At 41.1% G+C, this 7,045-nt stretch overlaps 1 pseudogene; it reads right to left on the minus strand.

The window, feature by feature from the left end:
- Window positions 1-566: 566 nt before the first annotated feature.
- On the minus strand, window positions 567-6,615 carry LOC149749328 (archaemetzincin-2 pseudogene; annotated as a pseudogene).
- Between the last annotated feature and the right edge of the window lie 430 nt (window positions 6,616-7,045).

Here is a 7,045-nt window from a genome sequence, read left to right on the forward strand (position 1 = left end):
GTAAGGCTGAATCACAGCAGAAATAAATCAGATTGTACACTCATCAAAAATCAGATGGGAAAAGGTTATGAGGATGGAAAAATGTGATTACTGATCAGGGAGGGTAAGGTAATAAAAGCAAACTAAATGTAATGAGATTGAATCAATGCATGTAATGCTATTTTTTAAAAAGGCAAGTCAAATAATTCACTACTGATTCCCCACCAGGAAGGGAAATGAATAGATAAAGTTTGTGGTATGAAGGTGTGTTGAATTTAGATTTTATGAGCAATTTCTTTATCCCCTCCTCCCCCATAAAAATAGTTCCTCTGAAAACTATGGATGGAAGAAAAGGCAGGTCTTCTGTAAGTTGAACATGAAGGTTATTATCAGAAGAGACCTCCGTCCCTCCTGGGTGCAAAGGAGTCATCTGGTAGTTAGATCCCAAAGAGGACGTTGATATCAAAGAGGTATAAAATGAAAACTCCCCCTTTATAGCATCATGTGTCTGGGATAGTAGTTCTCAAATCATGGACCCTGGACAGCCACAAAACTTCATTTGGGAACCTGTTAGAAATACAGGCTTTATGCCAAACCTACTGAATCAGAAACTCTGGGGTTAGGCCCAGCAATCTGTTTCAGCAAGCCCTCTGAGTAATTCCGATAAATATTTGAGAATTTTGAGAGTTTGAGAAGATGTCAAAACTGAATGCCGTCTTTAACTATTGTAACCAGCTGAAGCTGAAAAAGGAACATCAACTTCTAGTGAGCCCTCAACCAGACCCTCACTGGGCCTAACTAAAGACTCTCCATATCAATGGACAGTGGGGCTTGTTTTAATGGATCATGTTAAGACCTAGGGTCTGGCTCCATTCTATCCAAAGAATTAGTTTTCAACGCTTACTTAGCATAACCACCTTGAATCCCCTCTACCTTTCTAAAGCACTTACAAATTCTGACTTTTTCCCCTCAGCAAACTAGTCGCTGAATTTTTTTTTTTTTTAACTGATGAGTGTTTTCTTGTCAGGCAAAGAAATAAACTTTGCTTTCTTTTTTTACTGTTAAAGCTCTGGTGGCCTTTGTTTCATTCTTTTACAGAGACCAGGCAGTTAGCAAGTGACTCTGGGATGTAAGTTTGCTTTTTCATCCCTAGACAAGTTCTTTAGACCTATATTCTAATCCTTGTGTCAACCCAGATTGTTGGAAGGCCTTGGGCAAGCTACTTAACATCCCTGAAAGTCAGTTTTCTCATCTGAAAAGAGCAAGCAGGTAATTATCCTACCCACCTCAACTGGCATAATGGCTGTGAAATTGCTAAGTGGGAAGTGGATACACATGTAAGCATTATTATCATTTTGTGGGTCTTTCTCAACACTGCACTCAGTACCCTCAGTTTCCCGACCCACCTCATCAGAGCACCCCACAGGGAAAGCCTGTAGTCTGGGCATGCTCCAGACTCCTCTGGAGGCCCAGTCAGCAGGGCAACCATCATTGTTTTAGAATTACTCTGGGTGAATGGAATAGCATAAAACATTCCAGCCTGAGGGATCATGGATAAAGACATTAGATGACTATAAGAATACATTATAGACTTTCCATCAGAACTTGGAAATGACCTGGCAAATCTGTGTGTAGTTTACAATAAGAAATGTTCTTCTAATCCTTGGAATGAGCAATTGGCTTATAGAAAATCTTCTGAGCTTCCCCCAAAGGCTATCCAATGAAGTGTTCTGCATGCAGAGTATCGCATTACCTGACACAAACAAATAGGGTACAGCTGATGTCAGTGTCTAGTGGTCTTAGGAAATAAACTGCTGCTTCTGGTAAATAGGTGGTAATTTATGTTGAATTATTTGCTAAGGGCCAAATTAGTCCCTTGTAGTGTGCACAGCATTTCTGAAGAATTAAAAATAAATATTTTTCTGCTTAAATAATACCATGATCCAAAGCAATTATAACTGTAATGTATCTGACATAGGAATGATCCTAACTCTTCCCCAGGGCCTTTACGAATAAGAGGATCTTTCTAAAGCATGCTAATGTTAAAAAGAAAGTAGATCTCTAGGCTTGGCTTAAAAGAGGCAAGCAGAGTATAAGTTCAACGAAGAAGGGAAAGTAACTTATTTATCTAGCACTTACTGTGTGCCAGGCACTGCACTAAATGACACGCGTTAACCTTATCCTCACAATAATCTGTGAGGTAAGGATATTCCTCTCATTTTAACAGAATAGGACACTGCGGCACAGAGCAGTTAAGCATCTTCCACAAATTCAAACAGCACAGTTTATGGCAGAGCTGAGATTCAAATTCAGTAAGTGGTCTCATCTAGACAGTTGCGACAGCCCCCATGCCAGATAGTTTCGCTGTGCTCCTCCAGATCCTCTCTATACACTTCTCCATCTTACTCTGTTCCCACAAAGCCTGCACCAACTTGCTTGCTGGTTTCCCATTGTGTTTGGCCAGTAGAGATTATTGGCAGGAGGTGTGAAAAAGCAAGGAGAGTAAGGCAAAGGTTTTTCTGCTCCCCTCCCCAGCTCTCTCCTGCTCCACCAACCAAAAGTCTTAGCTCCTCTCTGCACAGGATGCTTCCTCTGCGTTTTGATAACCACTCCCTCCTCTGAGGGCCCTACACCGTGGCCACACCTTCTCAGATCTCCCGGTTTCAGTGTGCCTACAGTTACAGTAAATTTTAGCTCCACCAGCTTCTAAGACATCAAAGCTTGGAAATGACGGCCCCTCCATTTTGTTGTTGTTTTGTTACTGGTTCTGATTCAAATGAAGTTGTTGAACGATGGACACATTCTGTGTGTCCTCTACAGTGTTCTACCTGAACAGCTCCTGGTTCAATGTTTAGAGAGTGTCTCTTCCTCTGGCTACAGCTCCCTGAGAGAAACTAAATGGTTTTTATGAGCAAAAGCACCTCACTGAATCATATGTGGTTTCTGAATGATGGCGTTCTGAGTTTGGTGAAAAATAATCACAGAACCTGACATTTATACAAAGTTCTATAGCTTTACATTTATTACCTTCTGTTTAAGGGTATATTAGAAGCTAGACACATGTCCAGAAAAAAATAGCTGAATGCGAAGCTACAGTAGTTATTTTTTTAAAGACAGGTAATGTCCGAACTCTCATCAAGACACATAATAGCTGATGAGTGCTAACCCACTCCTGTTTTCTGAGTGAATTCATTACCCGTGACTTCAGAAGAATAAAGAGGAAAGGGAAGCAGACTATTAAACAGGACAGATGCAATAAGTAGTTTTGCACATTAATGCTATATAGGAACAAATAAAATCTTTGGTGATCAGCAAATGTAATAGTCCTAACATTTTCAAAGGTGTCACTCTTAAAAGTCTAATGGCATGCATAGATGGGCAATAATTTTTAAAAAATTAGTTTCATCATATTTTTGTGCTTGAAATGACACAGCATTTTGGAGTCATCATCTTACCTGAATATAGTTATTCTATTATTAGAAAATTATAGCACTTAACAAAAGAAAGGAAGATAGAAACGGGTAATATTTTAAAATATGTTTAATTATGAAATGTCCCCTTTAACCTCTAGCAATACTGCTTACCTCAACATCTACTTTGTCTGATATTAATTTCACGACATCAGATTTACTTTGATTAGTATTTGGGTAGGACATCTTTTCTCATCCTTTTATTTTTCAATCTTCCTCATCTTTCTCTCTAATGTGTGGCTCTGGTTAATAGCATTCAGCTGGTTTCTGTGTTTTTATTTGCTCTGACAAACTTTGTCTTTTAATTGGATCATAGACCATTGACATTTAAAATAATTAATAGTTAATGATACAGTTTAAGTCTAACACTTGCTATTTCTCTCCTATTCTCTTGTGCTTTGTTCTTTTATTTCTCATTTCTTGCCTTTTTTTTTTAACATCTTTATTGGAGTATAATTGCTTTACAGTGTTGTGTTAGTTTCTGCTGTATAACAAAGTGAATCAGCTATATGCTTATGTATACCCCATATCCCCTCCCTCTTGCATCTCCCTCCCACCCTCCTTATCCCACCCTTCTAGGTGGTTGCAAAGCAGCGAGCTGATCTCCCTGTGCCATGCATCTGCTTCCCACTAGCTATCTATTTTACTTGGTAGTGTATATATGTCAGTGCTACTCTCTCACTTCGTCCCAGCTGACCCTTCTCCCTTCCCGTGTCCTCAAGCCTATTCTCTATATCTGTGTCTTTATTCCTGTCCTGCCCATAGGTTCTTCAGAACCAGTTTTTTTTAGGTTCCATATATATGTATTAGCATATGGTATTTGTTTTTCTCTTTCTGACTTACTTCACTCTGTACGAGAGACTCTAGGTCCATCAACCTCACTGCAAATAACTCAATTTCATTTCCTTTTATGGCCAAGTAATATTCCATTTTGTATATTTGCCACATCTTCTTTATCCATTCATCTGTTGATGGACACTTAGGTTGCTTCCATGTCTGGCTATTGTAAATAGTGCTGCAATGAATATTATGGTGCATGTCTTTTTTTTAAAGTAAATTTATTATTTATTTATTTATTTATTTAATTTATTTTTGGCTGCGTTGGGTCTTCATTGCTGCCCGCGGGCTTTCTCTAGTTGCTGCAAGCGGGGGTTACTCTTCATTGTGGATGGGCTTCTCATTGTGGTGGCTTCACTTGTTGCAGAGCACGGGCTCTAGGTGCACGGGCTTCAGTAGTTGTGGCTCATGGGCTCAGTAGTTGTGGCTCACGGGCTCTAGAGTGCAGGCTCAGTAGTTGTGGCTCACGGGCTTAGTTGCTCCGCGGCGTGTGGGATCTTCCTGGGCCAGGGCTGGAACCCGTGTCCCTTTGTATCTGTCTTTAAGGTGGAAGCCGATAGCACTCTGTGTAAACAGATGGGGCAAAGGTCGAGGGGACGCTGGTCAGCTTCTTCCAAGTGGTTGGAGCCTTGCGTCAGGCATGCGAGCCACTGGCAGTGCCGAAGTCCATAGATATGTCCAATCTCATGGGTTAAAGTCTTACAGGACCAAAGCAGCAAAACACTAGTCACTTCAGGAACGTAATAATTATCAAAAACTGAGTAGTCACTTGAAGATTTCTTCTGCAGCTTCTTCAGTTTGCCTTTGTAGTGTGAGCTGTAAAAATCACTGCCGCACCTGGCAAAGCTGAATATCTCCACACCATCTGTCAAAGAGGCCTGTCCAAATTCCAGGAGTCTCTTGGGTAAAGATGGATCATTGTTATTCCCACAACACAAAAAGCATCTTCAGGTTTCTTCTTTTTTAAGAACTTCAGGATCTGCCCTGCATGAATCCGTAGGTTCTGCGTGTTATCATTGATTCTAAAGGAACATCTCGTTGCAGAGACAGGAACTGGTTCTAGGAGTTTTACCGTCAAGCCATAGAAAAATGCTTCACAGTAGCCCTTGAGCCATTTCACATATTCTTCACTGATACTTCTGGTGTTTCCTAGCAATCCAATGCACTGTATATAAATACTGTGCTTCTGTGGAGAAGGTGTCTTTCTGTAAGGATCATTGAAAAACTCTTCAAAGTCTTGGGGAGCCTCAGGATGGGAGGTTATCCAGTCTGACTGCGAATGCAAAGTAATGGGTCCAAAGAGATCACTGTTTGGCCGGAAGGCTTCGTCCATGAGACGCTTTTCCCCAGCATCTAACTTCTCATACTGTGACACAAGCGCTGGGTTCTTTGAGATGAGAGCTGTATTTAGTCTGTGTTCAGAGTGCCGTACTGTTCGCATAGTGACAGGCCTCTTCCATTCACATCGTGTGCCTGTGAAGACATTTCATCCTTCCCTTTGAACGGGTCAGACAGCTGTTCCACTACGAGGCTTCAGGGAGAGGACGGCTCCTCTCAAGTTTCTGCCTCACGAGAACCGGCATGTCTGGGTCCGGGCAGGAGCGCGTGGTGCGCGTGCCTTCACCCCCGTCACCCTCACACCATCACCGTCTTCCCGCTGGGCGTCGACGTCACCCGCCCTGCGCCTTGCCCTGCGCTGTGCCCTGTGCCCGACGCCGTGCCCCGCTCCTTCGCGCTGCATGTCTCTTTTTGAATTACGGTTTTTTCAGGGTATATGCCCAGTAGTGGGATTGCTGGGTCGTATGGTAGTTCTATTTTTAGTTAAGGAACCTCCATACTGTTCTCCATAGTGGCTGTATCAATTTAATTTAAATTAAAATTTAAATTAAAATTTAAATTCCCACCAACAGTGCAGGAGGGTTCCCTTTTCACTAAACCCTCTCCAGCATTTAATGTTTGTAGATTTTTTGATGATGGCCTTTCTGACCGGTGTGCGGGTGATACCTCATTGTGGTTTTGATTTGCATTTCTCTAATGATTAATGATGTTGAGCATCCTTTCATGTATTTGTTGGCAATGTGTATATCTTCTTTGGAGAAATGTCTGTTTAGGTCTTCCGCCCATATTTAGATTGGATTGTTTGTTTTTTTGATATTGAGCTTCAGAAGCTGCTTGTATATTTTGGAGATTAATCCTTTGTCAGTTGCTTCATTTGCAAATATTCTCTCTCATTCTGAAGGTTGTCTTTTCGTCTTCTTTACGGTTTCCTTTGCTGTGCAAAAGCTTTTAAGTTTCATTAGGTCCCATTTGTTTATTTTTGGTTTTTATTTCCATTTCTCTAGGAGGTGGGTCAAAAAGGATCTCGCTGTGATTTATGTCATAGAGTGTTCTGCCTATGTTTCTCTCTAAGAGTTTTATAGTGTCTGGCCTTATATTTAGGTCTTTAATCCATTTTGAGTTTATTTTTGTGTATGGTGTTAGGAAGTGTTCTAATTTCATTCTTTTACATGTAGCTGTCCAGTTTTCCCAGCACCACTTATTGAAAAGGCTGTCTTTTCTTCACTGTATACTCTTGCCTCCCTTATCAAAGATAAGGTGACCATACGTGTGTGGATTTATCGCTGGGCTTTCTATCCTGTTCCATTGAGCTATATTTCTGTTTTTGTGCCAGTACCATACTGTCTTGATTACTGTAGCTTTGTAGTATAGTCTGAAGTCCAGGGGTCTGATTCCTCCAGCTCCGTTTTTCTTTCTCAAGA

The sequence above is a fragment of the Delphinapterus leucas genome, chromosome 4, assembly GCF_059928025.1.
Source record: "Delphinapterus leucas isolate spDelLeu-1000000601 "Yukka" chromosome 4, BTC_Dleu_Yukka2, whole genome shotgun sequence".
In the NCBI taxonomy this organism is placed as follows: domain Eukaryota; kingdom Metazoa; phylum Chordata; class Mammalia; order Artiodactyla; family Monodontidae; genus Delphinapterus; species Delphinapterus leucas.